General features: G+C 38.7%; 1 protein-coding gene across 5 annotated transcripts in view; it reads right to left on the reverse strand.

Annotated features, from left to right (window-relative positions):
- The window catches only part of LOC106070128 (two pore potassium channel protein sup-9-like), a 169,141-nt gene that overhangs the window by 103,291 nt on the left and 43,772 nt on the right, over positions 1-22,078 (reverse strand). Inside the window, exon 1 of one of the 5 annotated variants that reach the window (XM_056015358.1) lies at positions 17,978-18,094. The exons of the other annotated variants lie outside the window; for them this stretch is intronic. The gene's annotated coding sequence lies outside the window, so the exon portion shown is untranslated. Of the gene's footprint in view, positions 1-17,977; positions 18,095-22,078 lie in introns of those variants that run through there. 5 annotated transcript variants of the gene reach the window in all.

A 22,078-nucleotide genomic window follows, 5' to 3' on the forward strand; every position in this document is an offset into this window, starting at 1 on the left:
GGAGAGAGAAAGGGAGGAGAGAGAAAGGGAGGAGAGAGAGAGGGGAGAGAGAGAAGGGAGAGAGAGGGGGAAGAGAGAGTAGGGAGAGAGAGAAGGGAGAGAGAGGGGGGGGAGGAAGAGAGAGAGAAGGAAGAGGGAGGGGGAGAGAGAGAAGGGAGAGAAAGGGAGAGAGAGAGTGGAGAGAGAGAATGGAGAGGGAGAATGGAGTGAGAATGGAGAGAGAGAAGGGGGAGAGAGAGAATGGAGAGAGAATGAAGAGAGAGAATGGAGAGAGAGAATGGAGAGAATGGAGAGAGAGAATGGAGAGAGAATGGAGAGAGAGAATGGAGAGAGGGGGGAGGGAGAGAAGGGAGAGAGAGAAGGGAGAGAGAATGGAGAGAGAGAGAGAAGGGAGAGAGAGAGAAGGGAGAGAGAGAAGAGAGGGAGAGAAGGGAGAGAGAGAGGGAGAGAGAATGGAGAGAGAGAAGGAAGACAGAGAAGGGAGAGGGAACTCATTCTGTCTTTAAGTTTGGTTTGCAGTTATAAGTAATTTTTGTAAAAAGTCTTAAATGTTTCTTCAGAGTTAAAGATAATCTACTTCCTAGCCCAAACCTCCCACAGGATGACATGGCAGCGGGCAGAGTATGAACCCGGGACGCCTAAACGACAGTCCAGCGCACATACCGTACGACCAGGCAGCCCCCCCAGTATAAAGTAGAAGCGTAGCTGAACATTATTTGGTTTAGTAAAGATGAGGGACAATTAACAACATTTTCCGACACATACAACTACTTCCCCTTCCCCCGCACATAACGTTGCGAATATCTGTGTGCCTTATCAGTGCTGTATATTTTGTTTTTAGCCCATACAAAAAAAAAAAATAGAGAGAAAAAAAGGGTGAGGACTTCGTTGTATAATAACTTTGGCTTATAGAAAGCTGCCAGTTATCGACGTTTACCTACCGTGATAGTCTCCTCCAAGTTTTTACTTAAGATATTGAATTTTTGTGAGTTCCACTGTCTTCAGTACAATAACTATGTTACCGCTGATGTATGGAAATAATGGTCAAAATTTGGGCTCTGGCGTGTGCGTGTGGGCGATAATATTTATACATCGAAACATCAAATAAGACTTAACCCCCCATGCTTCTCTCCCCTAGCGACACACACACACACACATCTCGATATAAAAAATGTATGAAATGAAAAGAGAAGATGAGGGTCAGTTTGTTCTTGCTACTAGGACAAAAAGTGGACGATGCTTGCATGTGTAAATATTAATTACTATCCCAGTTGACCAAAGAGGGGAAACAAAACTTTGTCTGCTCAGTGTCCAGTAAGCGTTGATCATTTTCGTCAAGTCTCGTGCCCAGCCTTTCCCAGAAGATCTCTGGTGTTGCTCTGCTGACCATTGGGCGGGGGGGGGTGTCCTTTCTCTTCCCCGTAGGTATTGAAATGTGCCAGTCCGGGAGGCACGCACGGCTAGCAACTTGAGACCAGCACCTGAGCCGAACGTCCACATCTCCCGGGCCGGCCAAAGTACGTGCGAGGCCTCAAGTTTACACCCACTGTTTATGATTGCTGTCCTCGTCGATTGGCTGGAGGCGTTCCGAAAGGGGGAGGGAGTGGGGGGGGGGGGTTTTGGAAGAAAATAAAAAGGGAGAATTATTTTTTTCCCCCATCTTTCGTCTCATTTCAACTCTACTTACTAGGGAATCAGCAACGATTGGTAAGCTACCATATTCGAACTCTGGCGTAAGTATATTCGGTCCGTGATAACAGACAGAAAACGTTAGGTCTATTTGGGTAGACATTATTAGGGTTGGGGTAATGGAATATTGATTGGGGCCTTTAGCAGTTTATCGCGATCAAATTAATAAATTATCTTTATCCATAAAGAGTTTCGTTATATTTTATATTACTGTTGGTTATTTCTCAACATGCGTTGTTTCTTTTGTTTATTTTAGCGTTGATTTTGTTCTTTAAAAAATGGAAAACTCCGAACTTTTTGTTCTTCAAATTTGAGTTATTGATATATTTAAATTTTAAGTTTAAATGCTAAATAGTAAACATTTTACCATTTTCTTTTATGTAATTAAAAAATACAAATTTAATCAATTAAACATCGGATTTTCAAATCTCAGAAAAAAAAAATAGGATTACAAGTGATTTTGTTTTTCAGACGATGCCTAGGTGAGACTAATCGTTACAGAAAGCCTCAACACTGACCTGTGACGTCGCAACCTGTTGGCAGTTTAGACCAATAGCTCGTTGCCACGTCACAGGTCCAATGTCACGCAGGCACATGCTTGTATAACGATCGGTCTCGGCCTGCGTCACTTCCCTCAACAATGCTGAAAGCAGATCTAAATCTAACCAATCGCATCACCTCATTCTTCTATGACTGCAAGAACTTGTCTCAACACGCGATTTTTTTTTTTCATTTATAATCCACAGCCTAAGATCTAAATATCATTTTAAATTTAGACTCTGATTTCAGGTAAATGTAGATACTTTTAAACTTTAGCTCTATTTGTGATGTGGCCATTTGAAGACACGACCAAAACTACTTCGAAAAACGAATGAAAATGATAACTTTCAACACATACTTTTTGTTTGGTGTGCACACGTGCGTGACAAGAATGTAAATTATTCAATTGACATTCTGGTTGTTGTTTTGTTTTTTTGAGGGGGGGGGGGATCAGCCTCGTTCTGAAAACGGAAATGAGATGAACTAATTGCACAGTTCATGTAAATGATTTGAAAAACACAGATGAAAAAAAAAAGGTTACGAATAGGAACATTACTACATAAGAAATAAAGATGCATTATTAATTTGATATTAGACATATGTAATGTAAGTAATTGTCGTAGTGCCAGATGTAGGTATATATTGAGACCCAGAAAAGTCTGCACTGATGTCAATCCTGCCCTGAAAAGACCATGCAATGCTATAAAAGAGATAACTTTTTTTTTAGGCCTAATACACAAGAGCGGCCTGGTGGCCGAGTGCTAAAGTCCTTGTCATCCTAGTTCAAATCCCGCTGAAGACTGAGGTTTTTTATTTCAGGATTTTTAGGACGCCCTCACCCCTGAGTCCACCAAACTCTATAATCTGTACATAGGTTGGTAAGTAAAAACTGCTGGACGAAGTGCTGGATACGTGATCCCCACAACTCGTCGTAACCTGCTCCCATAAATCACAATCCTTGAAAGGGGGGCGTACCTTTTCCCTTTACAAACCTTACACCATTTCTGCATTGTCTGTACGTTTGTAGTAACGGCTTTATGTTCAACAATGCCAAGAGACGTCTAAAGAGTTCTTTAGTTCTTTGCGTTGTTTTGAAGACAGTTTGAAAGTGGTAGACACTTCAAAGAGTTCTTCCCAAGTTTACCCCCCACTCACCCAACCCTTTACAAATCACGTGGTGTTTTTTTTATGCATACAACATTTGTGCTGTCCGTGCAATGCAACTGGCGCCATCTGATGGAGTATTGTGTTTGCTGTGCTAAATCTGTTTTGATTCACGTGTTGCTGATCGATTCAAGTCCCCTCCCTCCCCCCCCCCTTTCCCCGCAGCCCAGGACGATTTGCTTTCCTAAATATTGAAAACGATTTGAAGATTCCTACTTGCAATTCTTCCCACCCCATGACTCCCTCTCGGCCTCCTCCTTCAGCTTTTCACCTCACCATGCCTCCTCTCCTCACCACGTGATCAAGGTTAAACAAAAAAAACAAAAACCTGTCACGAATTACGACCCTTTAGTTTGGTCTATCTCCAAGTAGAGCTTCACTGAGGCAAGTGATCGAACATTTAGTTTGGTCCATCTCCAAGTAGAGGTTCACTGAGGCAAGTGATCGAACATTTAGTTTGGTCCATCTCCAAGTAGAGCTTCACTGAGGCAAGTGATCGAACATTTAGTTTGGTCCATCTCCATGTAGAGCTTCACTGAGGCAAGTGATCGAACATTTAGTTTGGTCCATCTCCAAGAAGAGCTTCACTGAGGCAAGTGATCGAACATTTAGTTTGGTCCATCTCCAAGTAGAGCTTCACTGAGGCAAGTGATCGAACTGTTTTTTGTTCACGCTTAGAGACATTTAGACCCTTGTAAAAATTGTAATGAATATATTTATTTATTTATTTATTTTGAGAAAAAAAAGCTATTTTTAGTTGGTGCTAATCGGTCATATGTTGGATGCATGTTAATCCTCAAGGTCAGCCAATGAAATATAAAACTCTACACTTAAGACGTATTAAAGATTACATGACTAGCTGTCCTGAAAACTCCGAAATGGAAAATGTTGGAGTTTTCTTAATGAGTCTACTGAGTGTTGGACATTGATTTCAGAAAGAGAAAACTGTCTATGTTTCTTCTAAACTGTAATGTGTTTTAGGTGTATTGGAGTGAGATTAATAGCAATGATAATAATAATATCAACTCGCAGACATTTCCAAGAGGATTCTCGTAACCTGTTTGAGGGAATGCTAGTTCAGACCTGCCACATCACCATAAAATTCCTCAGTGGACACTGTTTTAAGTGGACTAGGATGAGTTTTGTTTCCCTTTAAGATGCTCAACCCTGCTAGTGTCAGAGAATGAAAATGTGTTCATTTTTTCCATTATAATACCAATTATATACTACATATCGCTGCTAACAATCTGGATGAAGACTGGGATTTTAAATTTTGGTATTTTAGGGCTCTCCTGAGTCTATCCAACTCCAATGAGGACCTGACGTATGTAAGACAGTTGGTCGTTGTGCTGGCCACATGACAACCTCGTTACCATGGAAGATTGAAACAGATGACCTTTACATTATCTGCTCCACAGATCACATGGTCTGAAAAGGGTACTTTAAATATTTTTTTAAAAGCTAACTATTACAAACAATTTAATATGTCAAAACAGTTTTCTATGGAGATTGTTCACCACCAAGCATAAGTTCACCACCAAGCATAAGTTCACCACCAAGCTTAAGAGTCTACACTGAAACACATCGTGGACACGTAATACAGCCAGTCATCTATGCATAAATAATAGGACGACTGTCCCGTGGATCGTTTAGATGATGTACGCCAATCTTACTTCTGCTGATGTCTGCTTCTCTCGCGCTTCTCTCGCGTTTCTCTCGTGGTGTTTCTTTCAAAAGGACAACATCTTTACGGCCGTTTGATCTGATTACAGCAGTAACCAAGTGGAAAAGTGAATCTGGCTGCACTCTGATGACGGGCTTAAAGAAATGTCTAGAACTAACCGTTGGACTTTGTTTTTGACTTTCTTGTTTGACCTTGTTTGACCTTGTCTGTTTGTATAAGTTGTCAGACTTTGTTGTCTGACTTTGATGTCTGCGCTAGGTAACATACTCTATGTACATCTATGTAGGCCTAGACCACTCGCATTACAGCCAACAAAACAAAACCAAACTCTTGCACGTGACAGCAGGTGTATTAGCGCCAAGTACTCACCAGATAGTAACACTTTGGTCTCTCCTCACCCTTCTCAGTCACTCATTACTGACACTGTAATCAAAATGGGGAGGGGGACTCAAGGAAGGCAAATCATAGACATAAAACTAGAGACAGGAACAGAGAGAGAAAGAGTGGCACAGAGAGAAAGACAGGAAGAGAGAGAGATACAGAGAGAGAGAGAAGGAGAGAGATACAGAGATACTATGAGAGAGACAGAGAAAGAGAGACAGATAGAGAGACAGAGAGAGAGAGAGAGAAAGAGAGAGAGACAGAAAGAGATAAAGATACAGAGAGAGAGAAAGAGAGAGATACATAGAGAGAGGAATATATAGAGAGAAATTGAGAGAGAAAGAGATACACAGAGAGACAGAAAGAGAGAGAGATGCAGAGATACAGAAGGAGACAGAAAGAGAGAGATACAGAAAGACAGAAAGAGAGAGACAGAAAGAGAGAGAGAGAGAGAAAGAAAAAGAGAGATACAGAGAGACAGTTAGAGACAGAATGAGAGAGAGACAAAAAGAAAGACTCAGAAAGAGAGATATACTGTGAGCGACAGAAAGAGAGAGACAGAAAGAGAGAGAGACAGAAAAATTAATGATTCAGTTTTATATTTACCGTACCGCTTTCTGACATTTAACAATAATGATTTCGCGCTAAAACTATCTCTGGCATCGCGGACGCAGCCTGCCATGAATATCTTGAAATGACGTCATCATTAACTGAGTAGCTTGCACGAGCATTAAAGGTATCGCTTCATTAGTGCTGCTACAGTTTTTGCACAATTTCAGGAATAAACTACTAATGAATTAAGAAACCAAAAGATCATTTCTTGCTTTCTTTAGACTTTACTCTCAATTTAATTTAGGACACACCAATATATTAAACCTGTTTTTTTTATGTCTTGCCACTATGCCCATTCCTTCTTACAATTTCCTCTTATCAGCTTGAAAATTCTTCATAAGTTAAAAAAAAACAAAAAAAAAAGAGCAATCCTGGAACCTGGACGCGGATCTCGGAAACGGCTCTAACGATTTACCTAGACATTTGACTATTAATGTAGATATTTTGAAAATAGCTCATTGGCCGCACATAGAAAACTCTGATTTGACCGTTTTAATTTTACAAAATATAATCTTCTAAAAATTAAAATGGGTCTGTAGGTCTAGATAATCTCTACCTTCAACACACCTACGTCAGCCTGTATTCCTGTGAAATAAATAAAGAGACATGCAGGAACCTTCTGTCTTCTAGGTCTGTATCTGTAGGCCTACAACCAAACTAAATACTGCGTTCCTCATTAATCTTTAGACTCGAAGACTAGCCTCATTATTATTACCAAACTATAACCTTATGGACACTATATCTAGACCCAGTCTTCTAGTATACGTTACTGTCTTTTAATATTGATTGGTCTGCATTGTGTTTCTTGTTCCTTCTAATTCTCACTTTCAGTTCCTCTATTTCTCCTAAATTTGTCTTACAGTTCCTCTATTTCTCCGACATTAGTCTTTCAGTTCCCCTATTTCTTCTCCTAAATTTGTCTTTCAGTTCCTCTATTTCTCCTAAATTTGTCTTTCAGTTCCTCTATTTCTCCGACATTTGTCTTTCAGTTCCTCTATTTCTCCTAAATTTGTCTTACAGTTCCTCTATTTCTCCGACATTTGTCTTTCAGTTCCCCTATTTCTTCTCCTAAATTTGTCTTTCAGTTCCTCTATTTCTCCTAAATTTGTCTTTCAATTCCTCTATTTCTCCTAAATTTGTCTTACAGTTCCTCTATTTCTCCTAAATTTGTCTTTCAGTTCCTCTATTTCTCCGACATTTGTCTTTCAGTTCCCCTATGTCTTCTCCTAAATTTGTCTTTCAGTTCCTCTATTTCGTCTAAATTTTGTCTTTCAGTTCCTTTATTTCTCTGTCTAAATCTGTCTTTCAGTTTATTTCTCCTGATAATATTACATTCCTTATTTAAAAAAAACAACGAAAGTATCGATTCTAACATAAAAAAAAAACAACAACAAATGGATTTGGAAAGAATTTTCAAGGAGCAGGCTTGATTGGCAGGATGTGGATTGTGAGGCTCTGCAAAGGGCGTGACATTGAGAGAGTGCTGATCTTAGCGGGCGTATCTAGAGTATGTAGTCATGGTGAGGAAATCTTTTTTTCCCCCCTAAAGCTGGCTGGGCGATGATCTAGTTTTGGACATGTTCTACAAGGAAAAATGTTTACCTTTTTTTTTTTAAAGTTACATTGCTCTTGAAAAGATAAGTGGAAAATAAAAAAAGGGGGGGGGGGGTAAGCTAGCAGGTCAAAGAGTCAAGGTTTAAGATCTGACACTCATGTCTGACAGCCTTTCAAACGAGGATTCGATTCGAAAGTTAATAATGATGTATTAAAGAAACAAAAAACACGCAATCAATGAAGCAGACTCAAAGCAAGCCATGGAATGCGAGGTTGCAATGATATCAGACGACAAATTGAAACCAGCCAAACAAAAACTGGCTTCTCCCAGCAGCCAGCAAGGCTTAATGGCGAGCGAGAATGCCTCTCCGAAGTAGGCCTGTTATAAGTTCACCTTTCAGACCTTGGGTTCTTTAGGGCAGTTGATGTAAAGGTCATCTGTTTCTGATTAACGAGGGTGTCATGTGGCCAGCACAATAACCAACCGCCTTTCCCAAACTAATGTCAGAATAGACATAAGAGCTGGGTGGATTCTGAGGTGCCCTAAAAACCCCGAATTTAATTATGCCCAGTCTTCACTAAGATTTGAAACCGGGACCTCTCAGTTCGGAAGCCAAGCTTTACCACTCAGCCACCGCGCCTCCTAGAGCTGTTATCGTCAAGCAAAAAAAAGCTATTCGAGATAAGCCTAAACTGAAAGCTACCGACTACCTGACGGTTACTGTGACCCTGTTAATCAGTAGTTCTCGTGACATGAACAAAAGGGGAAATAATAAAATGACCTGGTGACCTCCCTGTGCTAACAAAGTATGCATTGTAAGAATATAATCGTGGGGTTAATAACATGGAAAGTGAATGAACCCCAACCCTTATAAGAAAGTTAGAAGTTGGGCAAAAGTTATAAACGAGATTTTTTTTAAAAAATTTAACAAGCAAAATATAATAAAAGCCTTTTTAAAAAAAATGCTTATCTAAAGGCGAAGAACTCCGTCCTTAAAACTATATCTACAAATTATGTACAAGTTATCTCCCTTATTCGATATCAAACAAAATAATTAATTACCAATTATTAATTGACTAATTGAGGATTTTTGATTATTGATTCGTGTTTTGTTAGGTACAATAATTGTTTGAAGTATCAACTTGATCGGAGAATGCGCGAGGGAGATAAAGCGTTAACAATTATTTACGGGGCTAAACCCAACAAATTTAGTCATATGTATGAATACTACAGTATTAGTTTCCCTTGTTGCTATTAAACATATTAATGAATTGCCAGTAATAAATTTCATATTGGTTACTCTTTTTTGTATTCATGTCTTGTCTATGTTAATAAATAATTGTGGGAAGTTTCAGTTTGATCCGAGAATGGGTGTGGGAGAAATAACGTGTAGACACTTTTTACCAGACAGACAGACAGACAGAATGAGTTGATAGAAGCTTTGTAAAAAATATAAAGAGCAGCACTATTTATTTTCTTATTTAATGACAATGACAAAGGATTCACTTTATACCGATTGGTATGATGTTGTTTTTTATTACAAAGCTTATATCAACTCACATTTTGCTTTTTTTTTTTTTTGGGGGGGGGGTATCCTTCACAATAATTGTCAGAGTTTATCTCTACAAATCAGCCATCAGTCTGGAGATCAGTGGTCGTTCATTATTTCCATCTCTTCTGGCTTTCACAAAATATCAACAACTGGAATGTTCTCAATTCACTGACCTTTATATTTTACCCAATATCAAACACAAACAATATTCTCAATAGCAAGAAAGAGAAAAATTTCTCAAGCCTAACCTCACCCCCCTCCTAACTCCCACGTCTGCCCCGCTAAGAGAACTGTGTCTCAAGGAAATGCTGTCGTGACTGTACGGTGTCGTGACAAATGACGTCGCTGACGTCCAACGTCCAGATCTGTATGACACGTAGCCATTGCCCGAAATTCATCTCGGGATATGTCATCAGATGTCAGGCGCCTTGGAGTAAATGTGATCAGCGTATGCGCTATACAGCTAGCTGCACATAACAGAGGCTGGACTTAAGTTTATACGCGGGACAAACATTAAACTAATAGTTAGAGAATAGTCATTAAACAAATGGTTGGATAGAGAATAGTCATTAAACAAATGGTTGGATAGAGAATAGTCATTAAACAAATAGCTAGATAGAGAATAGTCATTAAACAAATGGTTGGATAGAGAATAGTCATTAAACAAATAGCTAGATAGAGAATAGTCATTAAACAAATAGCTAGATAGAGAATAGTCATTAAACAAATAGCTAGATAGAGAATAGTCATTAAACAAATAGCTAGATAGAGAATAGTCATTAAACAAATAGCTAGATAGAGAATAGTCATTAAACAAATGGTTAGATAGAGAATAGTCATTAAACAAATAGCTAGATAGAGAATAGTCATTAAACAAATGGTTAGATAGAGAATAGTCATTAAACAAATAGCTAGATAGAGAATAGTCATTAAACAAATGGTTGGATAGAGAATAGACAAAGGGCGAGATAATAATAAAGCTTGTCTCCGAGTCCGAAGATAAATGAGGAGTGCAGTATTTCAAATGGCTACGCAGCTCCAGCTGCGACCTACATATTTTTCCTCATCCAGCGCAGAAAACTGCACGCTATTTTTCTTGGCACAGTCTACAAAAGAGCTGACAGCTCAGCAGCAAAAAGCTGGCTAGAAGAAGAAGCCTTATCCAGCGCAGACTTAACCTTTGTGTTCCGGTGGACGATTTCGATTCTTTTTCGCCTTCTAAGTCTGTCCTCGGTAATGGTTTCTCTTAACTGACCTCCATCTGTCTCGTTCCGAAGCCGCTTGTAGCCAGGTGCTCTCTTATATGTCAGTTACAGCAAGTTGGCGCATAAGCTTGTCCTTAAAGCGTTTCCGTGGGGCACGTACTAAATGTCTTAAAGGGCTAGACAGAAAATAGACAAAGAGCTAGATAGAGAAAGGACATTTCAAAAGTTGAATGAAAGAAATTAAGATAATGTAGTTAACATATAGAAGACATTAGAATATGATTTCCTAGCGAATATTATTTGTATAAAGTGGGTTTTTAAAACAAGACTTACTAACAACAAAAAACATTGTGAATGCACCGAAGAAGTCAATCTAGTCGCGCACTTGTGTCCATGCCCTGTTTCTGGGGAAAATTATTAAGCATGATAAAAAAAAATTGATACCAATAATATTATAAGTGTTGGCGCGGTAGCTGAGTGGTTAAGCGTTTGGCTTCCGATCCTGGGGTCCTGTGTTCGAATCTCGGTGAAGACTGGGATTTTCAGTTTCGGGATTTTAGGTTGCCCATGAGTCTAACTCTAATGGATACCTGACTTTAGTTGGGGAAAGTAAAGGCGGTTGGTCGTAGGTCATTGTGCTGGCCACATGACAGCCTGCACTTTAACGTGAACCTTAACTTGAACATTATTTGCCCCCATAGATCGCAGACTCAAACGACGACTTAAAGGGAACTAATACAGCTTATACCACCACTTCTGTCAATTACAATTATTTTCCCATGTTCCAGATACAAAACCAAATAATGTATTACCAATATTTAATTAACTAATTGGTTAAATTTTAAAAATAGATTCTTGTTTTGTCAGGTAAAAGAAATGATTGTGCGAAATTTCAGCTTGATCCGAGATTGAGAAAAATAACGTGTACAATCTGACAGACAGACAGAGTTGATATAAACTTTGTTAAAATGTTAATAGTTGCTAAAGCGCTACACGTTTAAGTCCCTTAAAAAAAAAAGAAATCATAAAATACATTTTTCGTTCGAGCCTCTACCCTAACACGCACACACACACACAAACACACACACACACATACACAGGCAGAAGGACAAAATAGGAAAAAAATATACACTCTATAAACTTCGTACTTGGGAGACTTTATTACGGACACGGCCATAAGTACTTTATTTAATTACACTTGGACAAACCATTTTTTTTTTTTGCAACTAAAATGATAAAATAAAGTCCCATAGATTGTGTAGTAAAATACGAAATCCAATTTGACTTAATGGACTGTCTGAAATCAGACGTAAGAAACAGTCGTAAGAGCAGATAATAGGATTGAGGAGGGAGGGGGCGTAAGGGGGTGGAAGGGCGAGATTGACAAATTGTATTGACGTCTTTGACACGTGTGTGACTTATTTCTGGAACCAGGGTTAGTGCCAGACGTCCAGGAACACCCATTGGTCAATCTTTATCGCGTTGAGCTGGTCACGTGAAGAAATGTATGCAACATCTCGGTACGTGAATAACACAATGAAACTCTCAGCCTGTTTGTGGAGTGACGTCCTACCTACAACATGTTGATCCATGTAGTTACAGATTATGGTTTTAACTAGTATTATGACCCGTCCAGATTGGGGTTGGCAAAAATATTTGACTGTCAATTTAATAAATAAAAGATTATATCGATAAAGTAGCACAGGTTACTTTTACAGAATATACTTGTTGAATAATATTGTATAAAAAAATAACATTTACAAAAAATGTGCTTTATATACAAATAAACAAACAAAAAAAAATCCCAGATTAAATCATTTTAAAATATTATTTCGGAAAGGGTACCGATTATTTGTAATAATATTTTTTTTATATTTGAAAATGTGTTTGATAATAAATATCATAACTGCAAAAACATAATAAATAGCCCAACATATCTTCTTTTTTTAAAAAAAGGCCACATCATAGTAAGCTAACCATAAATATCAAAACAAGGCTACATCACACTTAGCTAAACATAAATATCAAAACAAGGCTACATCACACTTAGCTAAACATAAATATCAAGACATAGTTGAAAAGATAAAAAAGCGAAGTTATCCTATCAAACCTTGGGATAGATCTAATGTAAAAGTCATCTGTTTCTGTGGCCACGGTTTACGAAACTGACCACCAGGACGTTTTTAAAATAAAACGAAAATATTTTGAGTGTTTTAGGTTGACCCAGACTCTTCATTATAATCACATCTTTGAACGCTTGCAATAGGAGTCAAAATTTATTTTCTTAAAAAATATTTCTTTCTTTATTTTAATTTTTTAAAAGTTTAGGTGCTGACCAACTGGCTTCTTTTTATATATGCGTTGAAATACATTGGGACAAAAATCTGGCTAAGCAAAAAACATTTTTGTTTTTGGATAGCGGATGATAAAAATAGGCACAATTAGGAAGATCCGTTTAATTGCTACATTTTCATATCGGTTGTCAGTACTAACCAATCTTTCGAAAACTTGAACTACACAGAATCGGGATAATGGCGGCCAGGCTGCGACCTTCATTAGTCGAACAGTTGTGGGCTGTGGGATATTATTATGTACATTTGTCACGTGACTTCTTTCTATCAGTGACAGACTGACTCACCAACAGATGTGACCCCTTTCATGTCAGCCCATTATGTAACCCGCTTTCCGAGGCTGCACATAGAATAAGTGAGCCAACCCGCTTTCCGAGGCTGCACATAGAATAAGTGAGCCAACCTGCTTCTCCATTCTTTACTGTTTTATGATCATGATTAAAAGAATCTATCTCTTGGAAAGTAATGTACGTATAGTGTACATTGGTCATCGTTCGCACACAATATGGTGTGTGAGTGTGGTTGTGTGTGTACGTCTGGCGAGCTGATATTCGGTCGCTGGCTTGTAGGCCAAAACAGCTAGTACAACAAAACCGATGCAGGCGTATTACATTATGAAAGTAAAGCTTTAAACAAAATTGAACTAGTTTCTTTTTTTTTTATTAAGAAAACTGTATATAGCTTTTATTTATAAATAATACACAACTTTGAATGTCAGTGAAGATGTATGTAGAAACGTTAATGAAATATTGATAATCTTTCTGTCACACGTCTTTCTGTCAACTTTCTGTCACTCGTCTTTCTGTCACCATTCTGTCACACGTCTTTCTGTCACTCGTCTTTCTGTCACACATATTTCTGTCACACATCTTTCTGTCACACGTCTTTCTGTCACTCGTCTTTCTGTCACCTTTCTGTCACACGTCTTTCTGTAAACTTTCTATCACACGTCTTTCTGTCACACGTCTTTCTGTCACACGTCTTTCTGTCACACGTCTTTCTGTCACTCGTCTTTCTGTCAACTTTCTGTCACACGTCTTTCTGTCACCTTTCTGTCACACGTCTTTCTGTCACACGTCTATCGATTGCTCGTATCTTTTCAACTTTCCCTCCCCTGCTTGTCAACTTGTGGTTTGATTCGAAATTCTTAAGCCTAAACAACTAAACTATCCGCCAATAGAAATACGAGGTCACATCTGAAATATGCACACTCAATAACACGGCGCCTGATGTCACATTTAGCACGACTGATGTAAATCTCTGACCTAATTGAATGAAAGTGAAGACGTAAGACGTGGCAATATAAGATTGTGTCAAGTAAAAGCTGTAAATCATGAGACGTCTAGCAATATTTAAGTAATATATCTACACGTTGACGTCTTAAAACGTTAAAGTAATATATCTACAAGCTGTCGTCTTATAGTATTAAAATAATATGTTCTGCATGGGTAAGTTGGATTATCTCCCTTGAGCTGTGGTTCTCTAAACAAGAAGAATCAATTAATTGCTAAAAATCTCGGGAAGAATTAGGAATTAATAAGTGACCTTGACAATGTTTATGTGTTTACAATTTATGCAATTTATGTGTATTTTCGAAAATTCTGGGGAAAGAAAATAAGAGGGAAGTAATTTTGGTTTCTCTATCCTTCATAAGCAGACGACAAACTCGCGATTGTTTTAACATGGTTTAATGCCCCAGTTGTATGTTCCAGTCACTGTCTCTACCTCCCAGACTGAGCAGAAGTCCTATTGCACTGAGATCGTAAATCTGTATTATAATTAACTGCACATACAAAAAAAAATGTAAAAGGGGAGAGAATACGAAGACGGGGAGGACAGTGGTGATTAGGTTTCTCTCCCTTACTACTTCCTCTACCTGGCTTGATCGCTGAACACGAGAGTGTCGCTGAGGGCCTGGCAAGGTGGGTGCAGAGTGTTTCGCAATGTCATCATTATGGGCGCTTTCCGCCCTCCTCTTCCCCCCCCCCCCTTTTCACACACGGAACATTCGGGTTACCACACGCACTGGGAAGCTGCTGACACTTGGCTTATGTCAATAACGACGTCCAATCAAGAGGAGCTCATTTTATTGGACGGAACTGCTTTTAAAGACAGTGATGCCCAAGAACTACGGGCCGGGGGCCACATCCAGCACTTGACTCAATGCTGCATTATTTGGCTCCTAAGCACTTTCAGTCCATAACGAAGCCGCAGAGGTTCGGTTCCAACGGACTCGTCGACTTTTTACATTTTTACAAAGCTTACATCAACTCACTCTGTCCGTCTGTCCGTCTGGTACAATCTTTGTACAGGTTATTTCTCCCACTTCCCATTTCGTATCAAGTTGAAACTTTACACATTCACTAAATTCACTAAATTCACTAAACCTAAAAAAAACAACATATATCAGTCCAAAAATGTATCAATTAATTAATTAATTACAAGTAATGAACTATTTTGTTTGATATTTAAAAAGGAAATAATCCTAAAGTACTGAGAGAAATGTTTGTGCTTTGTTTTTTTATGTGGATTTGTTCCCCTTAGATAAGTTGATTTAGTGTTGTTTTTTTTTAAAGAAAGTATATATTATTTTTTTTTACAGTTTGCTTGTAGGCCTATGTGTGGCCCTAAGGCCCTAACTGTTCGAAGTTAATAGGAACATGAAATTAAATAGAGACTTAGTTAAAGAAAGATAAAGTTTAAAACAGCAGGAAAAAATGGGCTGGGGAAGAAGTGGGGGAAAAAAAGAGAGGGTGTGAGTGATTGAGAGAGGGAAATGAGAGAGGGGGATAAAGAGAGGAATCTAAAGGAAAAGAGAGAGAGTGAGAGACGCCTAGCAAAAGAAATCAAACTTTGGGTGGTATGATATTTTGATAAGAAACACAAATCTGGGGAGCTAAAAAGCTCAATCGACAGTCACACACTCTCTCGCACACGATCGCAAGGAATCTAGTTAATTGAAGGCATGGGCGGGGCCATTAATTACGTCCAATTAATGTTGAGAAATTTCTTTGACGACGTACGTAATGAGGGTGGCGTTGACATTGATTGACGTGAATGTCATGACATCTAGAGGTCTGGAGAGTGGAGTTAGCGCCCATTGTTCTGTCTTGTTTCTTTGAATAGTAAACACAGGGAGACGACAGTGCAGGTTTGAGACAGGCTCCTGCTGGCTGATTGGTGACAGCTGGACGCAGGTGGAAGGTGTAGACTCCAGGTCGTGCTGAGAGTGCCAACATTGAAATAATATGATAACGCGCCCCCCCCCTCCAACACGTAATGAAATATTTTTACCCCGAACTGAACCATACTGTTGTGTTTCCCAAACTTTTTTCCTTAATGAAACACTTCGCACATTCTGAGTATTTAGAGGAACTTTTTGCTTATTTTTTTAGGGAGATTAATTCACGTGGTGGCCTACTAGTTAACTATTCCAGTAGTTCGTGGAACACTCAGGCCTAGCGGAACACTAGGGTTCCGTGAAACACAGTTTGGGAAACACTGCGTGTAGAGGCTTTATTTCCTCGCCCACTGTTAGAGAATTAAGTCACAAATTATATATTTTTTGTTGTTTTTCGGTATTTTAAAAATGTAATTCTTGTCAATCTGGACGTCCGCTGGTCAGTAGGTTTTAGTCCTCCTTCAACATTGCCCTTGGAGTTGGGTCAAAGAATCTTGGAACTCCAGGTCCATGGAAGCTTCACTCCATTGGACTGTCAGAACAACTTTTCTGCCTTCGAGGAAGTGAAGCAAGTGTAAATTGTTACACCCCTAATACCGATGGTTAGTATTCCAAGAAGATATGGTTAGAGGCGAGGCCAAAGACTGATCACACAGTAGAAGCTCCCTCATATTCCTTCTCTCTACCACACCAGTTATGCGGAGGTCCGCCATCAGTTGGCCCTTGAGGAACGGTATGTGAATGGTGACGTGGTTGTTCGGGCTCTCTTTCATCCCCGCCAGTGCAATGGACTCGGTCCACCAACGTTCTGTTCTCTTCGCTACGGGACTAATCCTTAGCGATCTCACGACCATTTCAACCCCGGTGCTACGCTAAGGTTCCGGATAACGGCCAAAGGGTTATAGTTTGTTAACTAAATCTTGTGACGTAACATTCAAGTGTTGTACTGGGGATTCCTTACTTATAATTCAAACAACATATATTGTATTATGAATATTGACCAATCAAACAGAGCAAACTAAAGTGAAGAATAAATATGCACAAAAACTAAGTTCAAATAAAACGACAAAATAGAAAATGAAATCAAACAAATAACAGCAATACAGGCATTATGTAACAGATAACTGTCTAACTAAAATTATTCTCTCCGATTATTTATACCTCGATCTACACTTAGATCATGATTTAAATCTACCAAAGTCCAAAATCTACGTTAAGTGAAATCTTCACATTTTTAGCTCCCATATCTATCTATCGTTTCACCGGTGTTTTTGCAGACAAGCAGTTTTCAATAAATGTTTTTTTCTTCCCCTCCAGTTCAAAACTGGGTTTACAAAACAAACAACCCTCAAACAATGATACGATTTATAAATAACAAGACAGCATGCTCAGAGCCCTTTGGTCCAATCTCATTTGTGGACCAGTGGGGGAAGAAGGTTTTTCCCTGCTGCCTTTAGGCGTTCAGTCAACACAACTTTGCCCGAGTCGGGTGTCGAACCTCGAGCCCCATTCATAGGTAGCCAAGCCAAGCCATGTTCAAGCGCACTTAGCCTATCGACCACGCTTCCCCCTTGATCACGAAATAATATGAAAAACTAATTTTTAATTGTTGTTTTAAATCAAGCTCCACTTATATGCACACTAAATACTTTTTTACTCTTAAAAAAAAAAAGTAAACATTTTTTATTGTAAATGTAGAAGTTATTATGACAGAACTTACATAAAAATATGGTAATTAGTTATCTACCTTACTAAATAGCCTCCAGTGTTTGTTACTATTAATAGTGAATAGCTGTAAATAAGGTGTATTTTTTATGAAAAAAACTGCTTGCATAATTGATTTAAAAAAATGACATTTTTTCGTTTTCAGAAAAAAAAAGAAGTAGCCATTGCATCAGAACTTTGAATGGTCTAAAATACTGTGATGTCGGATTCAATATCTTTTTTAGTTTACGAGATCTAAACGGGACGGACGGACAGACAGACCACACAAAACTAATAGCGTCTTTTGGGGACCTCTAAAAAGGATTTGTAAAGTAGCTGTTTTAAGGAAATTACATTACCTTTACTAATTGAAGGATTCAGGCACTAGAACTAGATTTACAATTCATCAAAATGGCTTCAGGTGAAAGTTCCTGTTGTCAACGCTACAAACTGATTAAAAATGCGCTTCGGCATTTCACGAGGCAAACGCAAAAAAAAAAAAAAGAAGTAAATGCTACTTAATAAACACATGTTATCACTAGTAGCAGCAGAAGTATGAAGAACATATGTGCGCATGCGCGGCGTGTGTGTGAGTGATTACTTGATAAACACTTTTTTTTTCGCGTCTGCTCATGTAGGTCAAATTTACGATGTTTACATCTGTGACGTAATGGCGCGTGAATGGATGGAGAGAAAAAGTTGTCCCGCGCGCTAAGCTAGACTTGAACGTTATCATCAAAATTGTAAATAGCTGGATGTTTTTATGAGTCATGGATTTTGAGAACCAATTTTGTCAGGTTTCTATATTTCATTACTTGTGTGTTATTTGTGATAACTGGGAACGTATTCCAAATATTGAATCTGCCTGGTCGTGCGGTTTGCGCGCTGGACTGTCGTTTAGATTTATTAATGGTCCAGGGTTCAAACCCTGCAAGCTCCCATCCCCCTTCGTCCTGCGGGAGGTTTGGACTTGGAAATTAACCATCTTCAACTCTGAAGGAACATCCGAATCATGTAAAACATTTTACAGACATTTTATGCACTCTGGACTCGTCTCTATGGTCCTCGGTTCGACTCTTGTCCAACCCCCAGCAATCTTGTCTAAGGTTAGTGGCTAGAATGTACAAATCTTCTGAAGAAACATCCGAAACAAAACGAACAGATTAACTCAGAAAAGTTCTGTATGTTTTTGAAAGTAAGGCTCTGCTCTCACACCCTGCAGTCCGTTGGGCAGACGATGTAAAGCTCATCCTTTTTCTTTGGGACTATGGTTAGGAGGGTGTCAAGTAGACAGCACAACGACCAACACTCGATGGCGAAAACCAATTTAAATAATTAATCGAATTTCTGATCGTTTTTAGGGGGAAATCTATAAAAGACTTTTTTATTTTATTTCAGGCTATCAAAATATTGGAAGTGAACCAATAAAACGTTGATGAAACAATTGTCGAGTAGTCCTGTTGTAAATCTCATCTGTTTCAAGAGACCATGGCTAACGAGGGTGTCAAGCAGACAATACAACGAACAAAAGGGCAACGGCGATAACAAATTTAAAAATAATTTAATTCCGATGAATCTCTTTAAAAAACGAAAATCTATGCAGATTATATTTCTTTATTTAAGTCTATCAAAATGTCGTCAGGGGACTCAATAGACTTTGGTTAATGCAAACAACTACAGTGACGTGCCCTGGTTCGAACGAATCGATCCAGACAACGCAGAGCTCACATATTGATAGCTGTATTGAACTGGACATTATGAATACGTGGTAGGGGGTTTCTGTGCCAATCGTGAATGAACATTGGATTGGGTAGGTTAGGGCAATGTTACAGGGAACGGAGTCATAACTGTGACTGGATTGGGTAAGTCAGGGCAATGTTACAGGGAACGGAGTCATAACTGTGACTGGATTGGGTAAGTCAGGGCAATGTTACAAGGAACGGAGTCATAACTGTGACTGGATTGGGTAAGTCAGGGCAATGTTACAGGGAACGGAGTCATAACTGTGACTGGATTGGGTAAGTCAGGGCAATGTTACAAGGAACGGAGTCATAACTGTGACTGGATTGGGTAAGTCAGGGCAATGTTACAGGGAACGGAGTCATAAGTGTGACTGGATTGGGTAAGTTAGGGCAATGTTACAGGGAACGGAGTCATAAGTGTGACTGGATTGGGTAAGTTAGGGCAATGTTACAGGGAACGGAGTCATAAGTGTGACTGCCCCCCCCCCCACCTCCTCCTCCCACGCCTTCCAGCAACATCACTTTCAAAACAAAGCATTTCATTGGATGGCTTAACTCTCAAAAATTTTCTGTTAAAATGGTTTTCAAGCTGATTATTGAGCGCAGGGTAGCAGAAGACATTGTCTTTCATTAGAAAGGCTGTGTAGGATCTATTTCACCTGCCATTTTGATTGACCATAATCGAAGAAGTGTCACAAAGGTCACGATGACCTTCTCTCCACGGTCCACCAAACAGCAGTGTCTTGCCAAGAGCAGGACCCGCACATGTCCTAACCCGCTGACGTATGTGCGCTCAAGATATAGACCTCCAGACCAAATTTGATTTTAAGATAATTATACTTTTTTATTATATTATAAAATTATTACGATCAAACCAGAGTTTTTCCTATGTTGCCAATCAATTAGTATCTTTTTTTTCCACCAAAGATATTTATAATCTGTAAAAATTTCTATGAAAATCGTCAGAGTCGTTTTCGAGATCCGTATCTGTGTTATAATGTGGTATTACTGAATGGCTGAATGGAACACAACAATAATAGCAATCCTAATATATATGCACTATTTCATAAGCTCAAGGGGCAATAACGATTGGCTGTCAAGCATCGAGCGTTGAAGAGCGGACTTTGAAGAACAGTCTCACAATGGAGGGAGACAGAAAGCAGAATTAATTATGCAGATTTTTAATAGGCTGAGGATACCACGCAGAGACCACACGACTAAACACTCTTTGTGTCTGTGTATGCGTGTGTGTTGTCATGAAGTATTTTTTTTTTACAAAGCTTATATCAACTCACTCTGTCTGGTAAAAAGTTTGTACACGTTATTTCTCCCACACCCATTCTCGGATCAAGTTGAACTTTTAAACAATTATTTATTGTACCCAACAAAACATGAATAAATTAAAAAATAACTAATTAGTCGATTAATTATTGGTAATAAATTATTTTGTTTGATATCGAATAAGGGAATTAACGTCTACATTATTATGAGATATAGTTGCGAGTGCGGAGTTGTTCTCCTTAAAAAAGTTTTTTTTTTAAATATTTTTTTATAATTTTTGCTTGTTTAAATTTCTACTTCATATATATGCTCACACTGTTGTCATGGTTACACATTGGAGTCATTTATGTTATTCTCCTATCACGCTAAAATTTTGAATATGGGTCTACAAGCTCTGGCTGAGACAAAACTTTTTAAAACAAAACATCAGAAAGATTAACTCCATTAAGTACTGAAACTACGATAAATTATTTACAATATGTGGAAAGAAGTCATTTAAAAAATTTATTAGCGGCCATTTTATTTACGTATCATTTAGATCAGTGGTTCCCAAACTTTTTTGTCTCGTAGACCCCCTGCCATGTTTTCTGGTTTTCGGTAGACCCCCTACTCAACTTGCAAATTTTTGCAAATTCATCAACATTATTTTTAAACAAATTTCTAACTGTAGTGCGTTGAAGAGTGAAATAGTAATTTAAAACTACACAACTACGGATATAATGTTTTATACACAAATATGTTTTTCTATTAATTAGTCCTTCTAACATTAAATATTAATTAATTAATTAATTAATATGATTTAAGTATCATTGTAAAAGGTTTCGCAAAGAACAGTTTCTCGTGTATTTCTTGATCTTTCACGCGTGGCTCAAATATTAAATCTGCGGAACTGTTTTTATTAACAGGAGAAGGGCAGAGGCGAGTAACTGGAGCCTAAACCAGGTCTCGTCGGTCAACCTTAAGGAAATATAAGGAGACGGTGACCATTACCACCATGTATCCCTGGGCCGTCCCCTCTTCTTCTTTCCTTGTGGGTTCCAGGCTAGGGCTTGCCATGTTATGCTGGATGCAGGCTGGCAAAGGGTGTGACCTATCCATTTCCAGCGTCTCTGAAGGATATCTACTTCAATGGGCTGCTGCTTTGTTCTTTGCCACTGTTCCTCATTCGAGATCTTGTCTGGCCAGCGGATTATAAGAATCTTCCTCAGGCAGCTATTGATGAATACCTGTATTTTTTTGTCATGGTGGTGATGGTGGTTCTCCAGGTCTCTTCTCCATAAAGTAGTATCGGCTTAACAATGGTGTTACATAGCCTAATATTGGTGGTGGTGCTTTTTTCCCTAGATCCCCAGGTGTTCTTCAGCTAATGGAAGGCTGCTTGAGCTTTACCATGGCACCGCGATTTGGAAGCAGATGCCAAGCAGATGGGCAAGACGT

This window comes from Biomphalaria glabrata, chromosome 17 (genome assembly GCF_947242115.1).
Source record: "Biomphalaria glabrata chromosome 17, xgBioGlab47.1, whole genome shotgun sequence".
Taxonomy (NCBI): Eukaryota; Metazoa; Mollusca; class Gastropoda; family Planorbidae; genus Biomphalaria; species Biomphalaria glabrata.